The sequence below is a fragment of the Dendrobates tinctorius genome, unplaced genomic scaffold (assembly GCF_039654945.1).
Source record: "Dendrobates tinctorius isolate UK_male_01 unplaced genomic scaffold, ASM3965494v1 ptg000007l, whole genome shotgun sequence".
NCBI lineage: Eukaryota > Metazoa > Chordata > Amphibia > Anura > Dendrobatidae > Dendrobates > Dendrobates tinctorius.
In genome coordinates, this window is record NW_027361675.1 from 44,836,459 (window position 1) to 44,853,491 (window position 17,033).

The window sequence follows — 17,033 nt, forward strand, 5'->3', positions numbered from 1 at the left end:
ATGGGAAACCACATAGTCCGCCATACAGTATTATGGGAAACCACATAGTTTTCCATACAGTATTATGAGCACCCACATAGTCTGCCATACAGTATTATGGGCACCTCATAGTCCACCATACAGTATTATGGCCACCTCATAGTCCACCATACAGTATTATAGGCAACCACATAGTCCGCCATACAGTATTATGGGCAACCACATTGTCCACCATACAATATTATGGGTAACCACATAGTCCTCCATACAGTATTATGAGCACCCACATAGTCCACCATACAGTATTATGGGCACCACATAGTCCGCCATACAGTATTATGGGCACCACATAGTCCGCCATACAGTATTATGAGCACCAACATAGTCCGCCATACAGTATTATGGGCACCTCATAGTCCACCATACAGTATTATGGGCACCACATAGTCCGCCATATAGTATTTTGAGCACCCACATAGTCCGCCATACAGTATTATGAGCACCCACATAGTCCACCATACAGTATTATGGGCACCTCATAGTCCACCATACAGTATTATGGGCACCTCCTAGTCCGCCATACAGTATTATAGGCAACCACATAGTCCACCATACAGTATTATGGGCACCCACATAGTCCACCATACAGTATTATGGGCAACCATATAGTCCGCCATACAGTATTATGGGCAACCACATAGTCCTCCATACAGTATTATGGGCACCACATAGTCCACCATACAGTATTATGGGCAACCACATAATCCTCCACACAGTATTATGAGCACCCACATAGTCCACCATACAGTATTATGGGAAACCACATAGTCCGCCATATAGTATTTTGAGCACCCACATAGTCCGCCATACAGTATTATGAGCACCCACATAGTCCGCCATACAGTATTATGGGCACCTCATAGTCCAGCATACAGTGTTTTGGGCACCTCACAGGCCGCCATACAGTATTATGGGCAACCACATAGTCCGCCATACAGTATTATGGGCAACCACATAGTCCGCCATACAGTATTAGGGGCAACCACATAGTCCGCCATACAGTATTAGGGGCAACCACATAGTCCGCCATACAGTAATATGGGCAACCACATAGTCCGCCATACAGTATTATGGGCCCCATATAATGCTCCTCCATACAGTATTATGGGGAACCTGCTCCTTTATACAGTATTATGGACTCCCTGCTCCTCCATGCAGCACATTATGGCCCCCCCTGCTCCTCCATGCAACACATTATGGCCCCCCTGCTCCTCCATGCAGCATACTATGGCCTCCTCTGCTCCGGCACAGCTTCCAGGGAGCATGGTCCACCATACAGTATTATGGGCAACCACATAGTCCTCCATACAGTATTATGAGCACCCACATAGTCCACCATACAGTATTATGGGAAACCACATAGTCCGCCATACAGTATTATGGGAAACCACATAGTTTTCCATACAGTATTATGAGCACCCACATAGTCTGCCATACAGTATTATGGGCACCTCATAGTCCACCATACAGTATTATGGCCACCTCATAGTCCACCATACAGTATTATAGGCAACCACATAGTCCGCCATACAGTATTATGGGCAACCACATTGTCCACCATACAGTATTATGGGTAACCACATAGTCCTCCATACAGTATTATGAGCACCCACATAGTCCACCACACAGTATTATGGGCACCACATAGTCCGCCATACAGTATTATGGGCACCACATAGTCCGCCATACAGTATTATGAGCACCAACATAGTCCGCCATACAGTATTATGGGCACCTCATAGTCCACCATACAGTATTATGGGCACCACATAGTCCGCCATATAGTATTTTGAGCACCCACATAGTCCGCCATACAGTATTATGAGCACCCACATAGTCCGCCATACAGTATTATGGGCACCTCATAGTCCACCATACAGTATTATGGGCACCTCCTAGTCCGCCATACAATATTATAGGCAACCACATAGTCCACCATACAGTATTATGGGCACCCACATAGTCCACCATACAGTATTATGGGCAACCATATAGTCCGCCATACAGTATTATGGGCAACCACATAGTCCTCCATACAGTATTATGGGCACCACATAGTCCACCATACAGTATTATGGGCAACCACATAATCCTCCACACAGTATTATGAGCACCCACATAGTCCACCATACAGTATTATGGGAAACCACATAGTCCGCCATATAGTATTTTGAGCACCCACATAGTCCGCCATACAGTATTATGAGCACCCACATAGTCCGCCATACAGTATTATGGGCACCTCATAGTCCAGCATACAGTGTTTTGGGCACCTCACAGGCCGCCATACAGTATTATGGGCAACCACATAGTCCGCCATACAGTATTATGGGCAACCACATAGTCCGCCATACAGTATTATGGGCAACCACATAGTCCGCCATACAGTATTAGGGGCAACCACATAGTCCGCCATACAGTAATATGGGCAACCACATAGTCCGCCATACAGTATTATGGGCCCCATATAATGCTCCTCCATACAGTATTATGGGGAACCTGCTCCTTTATATAGTTTTATGAACTCCCTGCTCCTCCATGCAGCACATTATGGCCCCCCCTGCTCCTCCATGCAACACATTATGGCCCCCCTGCTCCTCCATGCAGCATACTATGGCCTCCTCTGCTCCGGCACAGCTTCCAGGGAGCATGGTGAGGAGAATTATATACTATTAAACTGCGTAGGCGACCACCATGGGGCCCCAGAAACCTTTTTTTCCTCTCATTGTGGCCCCATCAGGTAGCTGGTACTTCCAGGAAGGATGGTGAGATTATGATATACTATTACACACTGCGTAGGCGGCCGCCATGGGCCCCCAGAAACCTATTTTTACTCTCATTGTGGCCCCATCAGGTAGCCGACACTTCCAGGGAGGATGGTGAGATACTATTACCACTTACACTAAGTGTAATAGTATCTCACCATCCTCCCTGGAAGTTCCGGCTACCTGATGGGGCCACAATGAGAGGAAGAATAGGTTTCTGGGGGCCCTCACGGTGGTCGTCGACACCTATGCTGTGTAATTTACACAGCATAGGCGTCGGCGACCACCGTGGGGGCTCCCAGAAATCTATTTTTCCTCTCAGTGGGACCCCATCAGGTAGCCGGCACTTCCAGAGAGGATGGTAACGTACTATTAACACAGCATAGGGGCGACCACTGATGCGTGGGGCCCCAGAAACCTATTTTTCCTCTCAGTGGGGCCCCATCACCAGGGAAGGTGCAGAGCAGCTCTACACAGGGCAGGCCACCCGCAGGGCAGGAGTATGACAGAGGAAGCCCACAAACACAATCACACACCACAACAGAGCTGGGCCCGGGCCGGCACTGCAGGACAGCGGGAGACGGCAGAGACAGAGTCAGACTGACAGGAGGAGGAGGACACAGACTCAGGAGTCAGGACCATCACGGTCACCCAAGAGTACTTTACTCACCGGAGCTGGCAGCCAGAGAGAGAGTAGAGCTGCGCTGCGTAGGAGCGAGCGGGAGCAGCAGGGAGAGCAGAGAGCTATTAGGCATCCAGAAAGCAGAGCGCGGTGCCGTGTCACTGCCCAGCAAGAACACAGTGACCGACGTCATGCGGAGAGGTCCTGGAGCCGGGGGGCGGTGAGTCATTGTGTAGCCGCTGGAACAAGAGCCAGCCAGCGTCAGAGGGCCTCACAGGGTGGACGCCCAGCGCCCGCTATGTTATAATGTGCACGCGCGTCCCTGCAAATGCTGGGACGTGCTTTTAAAGGGCCCACGGCATTAAAGGGGCAGTATTTTAAAAGGGCCCCAGCAACCCCTCGGGGCCTACCGGGCATTTACCCGCTACCCCGCCAGGCCAGACCGAGCCTGTATACACATCAGATCACTGGTGAACTCAGAAAAGGGCCCCTATACCAAAGCAGTATATGGGCCCTTTGCTGCCCAATAGCTCATCAAAATGCATAATTCCACCATCTTTGGTAGTGGAAATGGGCCTCTTACCATTTGGGCCCTGTGTGGTTGCACAGGTTGTACCAATATTATGTCATGCATCAGATAACTGCGTTTGGCTGACAACTATCTCTTTAGACTCCTTTTTGCACATGCATACTGGGTTCTGCCAAGCATACATTTATTATTTATGGGGAGAGGAGAGTAAACCTCTGCCAGACACCTCAAGGAACAACAAAAAATTGAAGGGATGTGATGTCCAGTAATGGACAACTATTTAACCCCTTCCTGACATGCGGCTTATATGTACTCCTCTTCAGGGGCTGCATTCTCACCAAAAAAAACAAAAAGAAACCACAGGACATGGAATGCAGCACCGAAGTAGTAACAGGGGCACCAGAGTAGATACTATGTAAAATGCCTTTATTGAGGTGAATGGCAGGATGATACAGTGTGCATGAGTGCCCGCACTGAAGAAAAAATAATGATAATACAATGAAAAAAAAAATCAAAAAAAATCAATAAAATAATTATTTTTTATATACTATACAGTTGTGGCCAAAAGTATTGACACCCCTGCAATTTTGTCAGATAATACTCAGTTTCTTCCTGAAAATGATTGCAATCACAAATTCTTTGGTATTATTATCTTCATTTAATTTATCTTAAATGAAAAAACACAAAAGGAATGAAGCAAAAAGCAAAACATTGATCATTTCACACAAAACTCCAAAAATGGGCCAGACAAAAGCATTGGCACCCTCAGCCTAATACTTGGTTGCACAACCTTTAGCCAAAATATCTGCGACCAACTGCTTCCGGTAACCATCAATGAGTTTCTTACAATGCTCTGCTGGAATTTTAGACCATTCTTCTTTGGCAAACTGCTCCAGGTCCCTGATATTTGAAGGGTGCCTTCTCCAAACTGCCATTTTTAGATCTCTCCACAGGTGTTCTATGGGATTCAGGTCTGGACTCATTGCTGGCCACCTTAGAAGTCTCCAGTGCTTTCTCTCAAACCATTTTCTAGTGCTTTTTGAAGTGTGTTTTGGGTCATTGTCCTGCTGGAAGACCCATGACCTCTGATGGAGACCCAGCTTTCTCACACTGGGCCCTACATTATGCTGCAAAATTTGTTGGTAGTCTTCAGACTTCATAAAGCCATGCACACGGTCAAGCAGTCCAGTGTCAGAGGCAGAACCCCAAAACATCAGGGAACCTCCGCCAAGTTTGACTGTAGGGACCGTGTTTTTTTCTTTGAATGCCTCTTTTTTTCTCCTGTAAACTCTATGTTGATACCTTTGCCCAAAAAGCTCTACTTTTGTCTCATCTGACAGAGAACATTCTTCCAAAACGTTTTAGGCTTTTTCAGGTAAGTTTTGGCAAACTCGAGCCTGGCTTTTTTATGTCTCGGGGTAAGAAGTGGGGTCTTCCTGGGTCTCCTACCATACAGTCCCTTTTCATTCAGACGCTGACGGATAGTACGAGTTGACACTGCTGTACCCTCAGACTGCAGGGCAGCTTGAACTTGTTTGGATGTTAGTCGAGGTTCTTTATCCAACATCCGCACAATCTTGCGTTGAAATCTCTTGTCAATTTTTCTCTTCCGTCTACATCTAGGGAGGTTAGCCACAGTGCCATGGGCTTTAAACTTCTTGATGACACTGCGCACGGTAGACACAGGAACATTCAGGTCTTTGGAGATGGACTTGTAGCCTTGAGATTGCTCATGCTTCCTCACAATTTGGTTTCTCAAGTCCTCAGACAGTTCTTTGGTTTTCTTTCTTTTCTCCATGCTCAATGTGGTACACACAAGGACACAGGACAGAGGTTGAGTCAACTTTAATCCATGTCAACTGGCTGCAAGTGTGATTTCGTTATTGCCAACACCTGTTAGGTGCCACAGGTAAGTTACAGGTGCTGTTAATTACACATATTAGAGATGCATCACATGATTTTTCGAACAGTGCCAATACTTTTGTCTACCCTCTTTTTTATGTTTGGTGTGGAATTATATCCAATTTGGCTTTAGGACAATTCTTTTTGTGTTTTTTCATTTAAGACAAATTAAATGAAGATAATAATACCAAAGAATTTGTGTTTTCAATCATTTTCAGGAAGAAACTGAGTATTATCTGACAAAATTGCAGGGGTGTCAATACTTTTGGCCACAACTGTATAATAATCTCTATATATAAAAATGAATGTATGTATGTGTGTATCACCAACCAATCACGAAGCATCTTTCATTTCACCACAGCTGTTCAAAAGAAGCTCAGCTGTGATTGGTTACTATGATCAACAGTTTTCCTTGCAACCAATCACTAAGCATCTGTCATTTCACCAAAGCTGGTTAAAAGTAGCTGAGCTGTGATTAGTTGCTATGAGCAAGTTTTCCCACTTGACAACACCTCAGCAGACACTGACATGGTCGGAGAAATCTAGCATCCCTGGGAACATAATCTCCCAGCCATTGTCTGCCCCCCAGAAAAGAGCACAGAGCACATGACAGAAATGAATCTCCCCCCTCCCGTGGATCAATGGTGTGCAAGTTAGGGCAAATCCACTCAGCATTTTGGTACTGACCCCAGGCCTTTCTTAAAGGGATCTCCGGTATGGAAGGCAGGGCAAATCCATCCAGCGCTCTGGTTCTGATCCCAGGCTTTCTTAAAGGGATCCCTGGTATGGAACTTAGGGCAAATCCACTCAGCACTCTGGTTCTGACCGAAGACCCCTCTTAAAGGGATCCCCGGTATGGAAGTGAGGGCAAATCCAATCTGCACTTTGGTACTGACTCCAGTCCTCTCTTAAAGGGATCCCCGGTATTGAAGTCAGGCAATTGCCTTCAAATGCTCTGGTACTGACCCCAGGCTCTTTTAAAGGGATTTCCTGTACAGAAGTTAGAGTAAATCCCTCAGCGCTCTGATTCTCACCCCAGGGTTCTATTAAAGGGATCATTGGTATGGAAGTTAGGGCAAATCCACTCAGCGCTCTGGTTCTGACGCCAGGCCTCTCTTAAAGGGATCCCCGGTATGGAAGTTAGGACCATTCCACTCAGCGCTCTGGTTCTGACCCCAGGCTGACGGGATGATGTGGGATATTAGGGGGAGTAGTCCTATGGCTCTGGCTGACAAGATGATGTGGGATATTAGGGGTAGTAGTCCGGTGGATGTGACGGGATGATGTGGGATATTAGTGGTAGTTGTCTGGTGGCTCTGGCTGTCGAGATGATGTGGGATATTAGGGGTAGTAGTCCTGTGGCTTAAACAGGATGATGTGGGATATTAGTAGCCCGGTGGCTCTGGCTGATGGGACGATGTTGGATATTAGGGGTAGTAGTCTGGTAGTACTGGCTGACGGGAGGATGTATGATATTATAGTGAATGTGGCTATGCAGAGTGGGCGGGGCTATACACTCAGCTTTATATATATATATATAATTATTATAATTTGTTACAACTAGCAGTAGTTAGTTACTATGCCCGGGCAGCGCCGGGCTCTTCAGCTAATTAATGCATAAAAGACAGGGACCACCCAAAAGAATCCATAAAAAGGTGGTCATAGAAACATGTGAAGCACACGTGTTGGAATTGAAGAAACAACATATATAGTTTTAAAAACAAATAGTTGACAATATACTCAATATAATGTACATATAAGTAGATCCAACTAATTAGTAGTGCTATTCTATAGACCAATCATGATGCCCAATAAAAAATCAGTAATCATATAGAGATAGGCCAAAATAAAAGGTATGTATAAACATATGTGGTCAATCTCATAATAGGATATGGACAAAATTAGTCCTTGATCTTTTTCTCTTTTTTAGCTAGTTAGAGTACCGAAAGTCGCAGTGTAAGTGATGTCCGATTTTCTTTTAGAAAAAAATTGTAGTTAGTACATGGTAGCCTTACATGTAGCAAAGTAGCGTATTAGAGCAGTGGGCGTTGCAGTGTTAGTGAAGTCCGATTTTCTTTTAGAAAAAAATAATAGTAGTTAGTGCAGAGTAGCTTTATAGGTAGCAAAGTAGTGTAATAGAGTAGCAGATGTCGCAGTGTTAGTGATGTCCAATTTTCTTAGTAGGGAGTTAGTAGTAGGGAGTTAGTGTTTTACTTTTGCAAAATAAAAAAATGTATTGTTATTTGCCACGTAAATTCTTAGCTAGTACACTAGCGGAACGTACGTCAGTCTGTTTTTCTTTTGCAAAAAAAAAAGAATAGTTAGCGTCAAATAAATTTATAGATAGTGCATTAGGGGAGAGTACGCCACAGTGTTAGTAACGTCCGTTTTTACTTTGCAAATAAAAAAAATAGCGTCAAATAACTCTATCTGTAGGACATTAGTGTAGTTAAGGTCATTGTAATTTTTTTTTATACAAACTTTTTTTACTTATTGATTTTTCTTTTCATTTTTTTCTTTTAAGTGTTTCTTCTAAATTTTTCCTTTTTACTTTTTTCTCTCTCCTTTTTATAATAAATAGTACCCTTTACACAAGCCCCACACAATACACGTATAAAAGCACCACTTACATACAGATCCCTAGTGTTTTGAAGAATAAAATAAAAATGACCCGTTCATCAAGAAGATGGAGAAGACCATATCCCATTCATCAAGAAGACAAGGAATACAGTGCTGGAGGGACCCCCAGCAAAGTGCCCAAGGACCCAGGCAACCCCTACAGCAATCAATCCCATATAAACTTCATCTCCCGAAAATTATCAGCCTGTTATTCCGGATTTCATGGGTAGCTCAGGAATCTAATTTGACGTTACAGGCTTCATAGAAATTGACTTTTTCAAATTCTTTTTCAGCTAGGAAGTAATCTTATGGTGGCCCAGACAAATTTGTACGCCCATCAATTTTTCACCCAAAATCCCATGTCATCATACGCCATATGGACCCCTGTAAATGCAGCAGAGATAATCACATTTTGGGACATTACACTGCATATGGGCATAGTGAGAAAACCAGAGTTTCGGCAATACAACATGCGGTTTGAAGCGATGCAAAAATGTTGGCATTATAGTGATAATGTGCAGTGTCTTCTTCGAGACGATCCTAACTTTGATCATCTATATAAAATTCGGCCAGTAGAACACTTCAGCAGAAAATTTGTTGAGGCGTACAACCCGCAAAGGGATGTCACTATAGATGAATCTCTGGTTCATTTCAGTGAGGCTTAGATTCCGACAATGCCTGCCCAGTAAGAGAGCCAGGTACGGAATTAAACTGTACAACTTCTACGAGAGTACCTCATGGATCACCCACAGATTTAGGGTCTACGAAGGGAAGGACTCCCAGATTGACCCCCTGAATGCCTTTCTGTCCTGAGGGTGAGTGGGAAAATTGTGTTGGAATTACTGCACCCACTGCTGGATAAGGGTTATCACCTCTACATTGATAACTTTTACCCCAGCATCCCACTCTTCAAGACCCTCTCTGTCGGAGGTACAGTTCCATGTGGCACTGTGCAAAAAAATCAGAAATGCCTCCCTAAGCCGATAATTGGGCAACTGCCTAGAAAGGACGAAGGCAGAGCCCAATGCAGTGACAACATCCTGATGGTCAAGTATAAGAACAAGAGGAATGTCCTTATCTTGACCACCATACAGCCTTACAACAGCTCCCTTGTCAATGGCCGAGGTATCACAACACAAGTCCCAAAGCCAGATTGTATCCTGGATTACGATAAGTACTTCTGGGGTGTAGATCACTCAGATCAAGTCCTCAGCCCATACAGTGCAATGAGGAAAGCAAAATTATGGTACAAAAAATTGGCCGTAGACATTGTACAGATGACACTGTAAAATGCATTTGTGCTGCTTCGATCTGCAGGCAATACAGGGACCATCCATCAGTTTCAGGAGGTAGTGATCAAGGCCCTAATGCTTGGCACTCAGGAAGATGAGGGTCCCAATACTTCTGAAACTGATGGTGCCTGAATCGTCCCAGGTCAACATTTTCCACTAGAGGCTCCTCAAACAGTGAAGAAGGGAAGATCACAAAAAAGATGCAGAGTTTGCTCCAAGAGTCTGCATTAAGGATTGATTCAAAGCGTACCACATGTCTATAAATTGATAACATTTGCTTTTACCCTGTTGGCACAAGACACTTTTATAATCTGATGTACTCCAGACAACTTAGACATACCAACACATTATAAAATTCTACACCATTTCAGTAAAACCAAATGCTTTATTATCATTACTATAATTATGCCTACAAGTAATTCCTTGAGGGGTGTAGTTTCCAAAATGGGGTCACTTGAGGGGGATTTCCACAGTTTAGGCACATCAGGGGCTCTCCAAGCATAACATAGCGTGCACAGACCATTCCATCAAAATCTGCGCTCCAAACTTCATTTCTTCCACCACATATAGGGTATCGGCGTACTCAAGGGAAATTGCACAATTTTTTGTCGTCACTATTCTCCTGTTCCTCTTGTGCAAATAAAAAAATTGAGGGTAAAAAAAACATTTTTGTGGGAATAAAATTAGATTTTTTTTTTCACAGCTCAGCGTTATATATTTCTGCAAAGCACCTGGGGGTGTGCAAGGTGCTCACCACACATCTACATAAATTTCTTTGAGGTTCACATGTAGGGATTTCCACTGTTTAGGCACATCAGGAGCTCTTCAAACATGATATGGCATGCAGACCATTCCATCAACGTCTGAACTGCAAACTGTCACTCTTTCCACCACATATCGGGTATTTGCGTACTCAGGGGAAATTGCACAAGTTTTTGCGGTCCATTTTCTACTGTTACCCTTGTAAAAATAAAAAAATTGGAACTGAAAAACATTTTTGTGGAAAAAATAAGATTTTTTTTAAAAATTGTTTTCACGGATCAACGTTATAAATTTCTGTGAAGCACCTGGGGGTTCAAAGTGTTCAACACACATCTAGATACATTTTTTGAGAGATCTAGTTTAAAAAATAGAGTCATATGTGGGGGATTTCACTGTTTAGGCACATCAGGAGTGACATGGTGCATGCAGACAATTCCATCAATGTCTGTGCTCCAAACCGTCACTTCTTCCCTTTCGAGCTCTGCCATGTGCCCAAACAGTAGTTTTCCACCACATATGGGGTATCGGCGTGCTCAAGAAAAATTGCACAACATTTTTGCCTGTCCATTTTCTCCTGTTACTCTTGTAAAAATATGGGTCTAAAGTAAATTCTTTAAAAAAAAAAAGTTAAATATTCATGTTTTCCTTTAATTACTGTAAAGCACCTGAAGGGTTAATACATTTCTTGACTGTGGTTTTGAGTACCTTGAGGGGTGCATTTATTAGAATGGTGTCACTTTTGGGTATTTTCGGCATTTATAGTCTCCTCAAAGTAACTTCAAATGTGATGTGGTCCCTAAAAAAGATTGTTTCGTAAATTTTAGTTCGAAAAATGAGAAATTGCTGGTCAACTTTTAACCTAACGTCCTAACAAAAAAAAGATATGTTTCAAAAATTGTTCTGATGTAATACATGTGGGAAATGTTATTTATTAACTATTTTGTGTGACGTAATTCTCTGGTTTAAGGGCATAAATACAAAAAGTTTGAAAATTTCAAAATTTTCTCCAAATTTCTGATATTTTCATAAATAAACGCAAGTCTTATCAAACAAATTTTACCACTATCATAAAGTACAACATGTCACGAGAAAACAGTCCCAGAATGGGTGGGATTTGTTGAAGCGTTCTAGAATTATTACCTTATAAATTGACACTGGTCAGAATTGAAAAAAGTTGGCCTGGTCAGGAAGGTTAAAACAGGCTTCGAGGTGAAGGGATAAAAGGGATTCTGTCAACCCCCAAACTCAAAATAAACTATTTACACATTCATGTACAGGACGTGGCCCCTATAAAAATCATACTTGTAGTGTAGATTTTGCTTATTTCATTTTACATGAAAAAAAATGTTTTATTGAATATGTTAATGAGGAGACCTTGATGTTCACTCAGTGTGGCTAAGAGCTTATTGCACAATTTCACCCCTCAATTGCAGTGCTCCTTACCTCAACTTATGTTGATTGACAGCGTTCGCTTTGGAGCAATGCCTGAATTGAATCCCCAACTCTGCACAGTGTGTGCAGGTGAGTTCTCTATCTCAGTCAACACAATGGGAGGTGCGTAGGAATAAAATTGAGGGGGCATTCAATATGAATGCATAAGTGATTTGAGTTTTGGGGTTGACAGACTCTTTTTAATAGTCCGAGTGCAGCATAACATGAAAAATCACAAAATTTATCTACAGTCTCAGCTATGAGTCCCCTGCCGATCCACCTGATGTAAGGGCATGTGACTGCAGCCTTCCCTATTCCATCAAAGCAGGATAACAGTGATTTCTTCCACTCTGCCAGAATAGTGAAGGCTTAACGCCAACCAGAGGCTGATCATTGGCTGCAGCAGTCATGTAGCATTGTTTATGTCAGGTGACCGGCCGAGGGTTTTCTTTATTGTATGTTGCACACTTGTGCTATTAAAGAAGTACTCCTGTCAAAACTTTTTATTCCCTAATCATTTCTAAACATGTATGTGAAGTAGTGTAGGTGTACTAAAATTCTTAACAAACATCATTCTCCCCGGTTTCCAGCACTGCTCCCATCCTTCCTTGCTGATTAACAGAGACCGCTGTGTGGGTCATGATACTTCCACCAGTGTAAACCTATTGAATCTACAAACGAGGGTCCATAGACATACATTAGGAAAGCGACTGTCAGACCACACATAAAGCCCATTGTGATCCGGATAGTCTGATTTGAAGTCATGTGATCCAGAAGAGGACTGGAGCCACACTGGAAACTGGGAAAGATGGCAATCGGTAAGTATTTTAATGTATCTACACTACATAACATACATATTTAGAAAAGATTAGGGGTTAATATTTTGGCTGAGAGTGCTTCTTTACTAAGCTGTTGTCCAGTAAAGGGCAACCCCTTTAAGATTTAAATGACATTATCCTCCTTAATGAACAGTCTGTGCAAGTCATGCCAACCTGCATATGGGCAGATGCCTAGCAACAGGCCCGGCTATGACATGGCCACACACTTTTGATCACCAGTAGAAAAATCCACCTCACCATGATTGTCGAACAGGTCATGAAGGCATATTAGGATGTCGAAAAAAAGAAAGTCCAGCTCACTAGTGATGCCTGAATCCAGTCCTGTCACATTGGCAGAGTCTGGTCCTCAGTCTATTTCAATAGAGCACCCACAACCATTTTTATATTTATTTTTTTAAGATCGAGTTTGCAAGTGTTATCTGCAAAAGAAATCCACAATACATAATTCCTTGTAAATGGAAAAATGAGTCAATGACATGAAAGTGTAATAGCAGTAAACAGACATTCAGCATATACGGTACATGTACTGTATTTAATTAAAAAATGAATTAATATATTGTAATATGAACTATAACTATTACTCTGCTTATCATATAAAATAGTAATCCTGTTGTCAATTTCTCTTTATTCAGAATATTCATACATTAACAACACATTCCACTAGATGGCACTTTAAGGACATCCTAAACACAAGCATTGTCAAGGCCTATAAATAAAGCTTATTGAAATAAGCAACCCATGTGTATAAATATATATACGGTATATATAGTCATTTAATGGCTACACGTTCTGTGCACATAGAACATCATGTTCTCGGTAAGACTACTCAGGGGCTGCAAATATATTTCAGTGTGGCAAATTTTTTACGATGATTTCTGGGCCAGAAAATCAGTGTTCTATATCTTAATGGGCTTGTTTCTACAGCATATGCATGGATAGCTCCATCCCATCAGGTGGGTCTCTTTTCATGTGCAGATTCAATTCATGATCCACAAAAAAAGCCACAAATATATGAACAGCACCATACACTATATTAGGTACATATTCTACCTGTAGAAAACACAGATATATCAAATACATGAAAAACGGACATCTGGGTGAGGTCTCAAATTGCAGAATTTAAGATATTTTATTACTGCCCTCGAAATAGCACAGGAATGATTAGAAAGGGATCAAAATGTTTTTCTAAGCCATGGCTTGTTTTTTTATGTATTGTACTGTTAGCAACTATGCTATCACACCTCGGCCCGTGCCTGAGAAGTTCCAAAAACTCCTCTACGACATTAGATAACAGCAGAAATATACCTAGGGTGGAGAAGCAGAGAAGGAAATTCTCTTTCCATTAGTGCAACGTTTATGAACCATGCTGTTACCGGCAAGAGATCTTGCCTTAAAGTTATAACCAGGCATAAAAATGTTTGCAGTACTTAAAGATTTGCATGGGACTGCAAAAATCTAAATAAACAATCTAAAATAAAAAAAAATGTTAAACTCTGATTTTCATGCAGTCTGTTGTGTGTTTTCAAATTTTCCTTCGTAAATAAAAAATTGTACATATCGTAAATTCTGAAAAGAATTTCCAATATATTTCGATTTTCAAAGATTTAGCTGTTGAAGATGCCGTGTATCTGTAACCTAATTAGAAGGCAGCATTAGGTTGCTTTAGAAAGCAGAGAAGCTTCATGTAATTTCTCATCAGTGCAGCTGTAGAGATGAAATTACTTGTTAGATGACCACCACAAAAGTAGTAGGTATGATCGCAATGGGTATTTGGAAAGGCAGCAAATTCTTAGGGATCTTGATGGCTGTCTGCAGGCAGAGACCAACTGTTTGTACACCAACTTGTTGGAAACTATAACATCTTTTTCAGACGGATTTTGCACCAAAAACTGTCTTTCATAAACGCTAACTAAATGCTCAAGAGAATGAACATACTGTATGTGAAAACCTCTCTGAAGATGCTCTATACTTTATAATAGAAATCAATTGAATAGCTCAAAAGATTGCCGGAAAGACACTTTAGCATCTTTTTGAGCATTTTGCCAATGTTTTTTTCCTGAAAAATCACTAACCGTTTCTTTATTGTTGAATTAAGTTTTATAAATTACTTTAAAGTTCAAATAAAAAAAAACACAAAAATTCTGGAAAAACGCCTAAACAAAAATCTGTCGGTGGTTACATACAAAACATACAAGAAAAAAAAGTAAGCAAAATCCTTGCTGTAACTAAGTAAATAAAAATCAAAAAATGCATTTAAATAACAGAGTTTTTAATAATACTTTTTTTAATCAAAAAATAGCATAAAAGCCATCCCACCATGACAAGGTAACTCTGATCGAGGCAGTCCTACACTGTCTAATATTAAAACCTTACCATGTGTCAATGTTGACCTCAGTGTGTGAATAAGGGCAGACAAAATGACTGGGCCCAACCAGTGAAACATCAGTCTGGTGAAGCCTTATACACAATTTCCAGTTCAGGAGAGGGAGGCCACACCCCGGCTTGCACAGAATGCAAAGTTACAAAGAAAAAACACAAAAATTGAGCTTGACTTGAGTTGGTACACATGCAGAACATGCATGTGTATCAGCTCAAGTCAAGCTAAATTTTTGTGTTTTTTCGGAGGTTACATACAGTAGAAAATTGAGCAGGAAACAACAAAAAAATCTAAAAAAGACACTTCAGGAAAAAACGTTGGAGTTTCTTGAAGCTTCTGTTTTTAAAAAACAAAACTTGTTAGGTTCTCCTCACCTGTAAAAGTTGTCATGTGCACATACCCTTAAAGGGGTTATCCACTACTAGGACAACCCCTTCTCGATCTAATTGTTTGGCCCTAATAAAATAAAAAAGCTTATACTCACCTCCCTTGTCTGCTCCACTCCAGCAGTGTTGGCACTCGCGGTCCTGGGGCTCGTGCAGTTGCATGACACGTGCTGCCCATCGCCCAATTAGCGCTGGCATCACTGTCTCCACCTTCTTGAACATGAAGTGGAAGTCAGAGAGCAGCTGCAGGCCTGACTTTGTCTTCATATTCAATTCAACAGCTGCAGGAACGGCGCCAGCACAGGAGTTGAGTCTAAGATTTTTTTATTTTACCAGGCCAGACATTTAGATCGAGATGTGGTTGTCCTAGTAGTGGACATCCCATTTAAAAGTGATGTCAGAGCTCTTTTGGTTTCTAAACTTTTGGTTTTCAGACTCCTACCAGTCTAGCCACTTGTGTAGGCAAACATGGTAAATGTTAGGTAGACACAAAACATGTGGCAACACTACAGACTGCATTTATAATGTGTTTTAGATCAAGTTTTTTTGATTGACCGATTTATGAGTAAGGCTCTTGCAGATGTTCGTGCAAATTGGTCCAAACTTGGACCGCAGTGCACGAACTGGCCACGGTTCTCCTGACCCGAGCGTGGCAGCATCATATAAATACAGGAAGCTGTCCTGTTTCGGTCGGTAGACCTGTGGCCATTTCATGCATTATGGTCCAAGATCGGAGAGATTTGCACAGATATTTTTTTGAGCCCTTACTGAGCATTAGATCCAACATGGCTACATGCTTCTTTCTACATGTGGCACACAAGGAACCTTTGAGATTTTTTCATAGATATATAGTTATAGATATTACCTCTGAACCTTTGAAACCCCTAAACATTTTTGAATTTGGTTTGTACTGTACACCACTTAAAGTGAACCTGTCAGCAGGATTCTGCTAAGTCAATTGCAGACACTGTCAGGTTGGCAGTGTTAAACTGATTAAATTAATACCTGGGGTGAAGAAATCCATCTTGTGGTTGTTGTGTAATCAGTGTTAGAAGTTTTCAGTTAATGATATGCTCGTGATCTGGGGCGGGACTGTATGCAGAGTCTTATCTTTCTGCTCTAGGCCAGAGAAATCAAGGAAAGACCTCCCCACAGGCTGCCCTGAGGCAGAAACATGTTCCTCATCATAGGGACAGAGAGAGACTGCTTGTGCTTCGGGGCAGCCTGCCGGCAGGTCTTTCCTTGATTTCTCTGGCTTAGAGTGGGAAGATAAGACTCTGCCTACTGTCCCGCCCTGGAGCACGAGCACATCATTAACTGAAAACTCTGATTACACAAGAAATACAAGACAGATTTCTTTACCCCAGGTATCATTTAATCAATTCACCACTGCCAACCTGACAGTGTCTGTAGTTTACTTAGCAAAATGCTACTGACAGGTTTGCTTTAAGTGGTATAATAAAGGCATTG

General features: G+C 42.0%; 1 protein-coding gene across 6 annotated transcripts in view; it reads left to right on the plus strand.

The window, feature by feature from the left end:
* REPS2 (RALBP1 associated Eps domain containing 2) overlaps window positions 1–17,033 on the plus strand; it is a 301,690-nt gene that overhangs the window by 244,065 nt on the left and 40,592 nt on the right. The window lies entirely within an intron of this gene.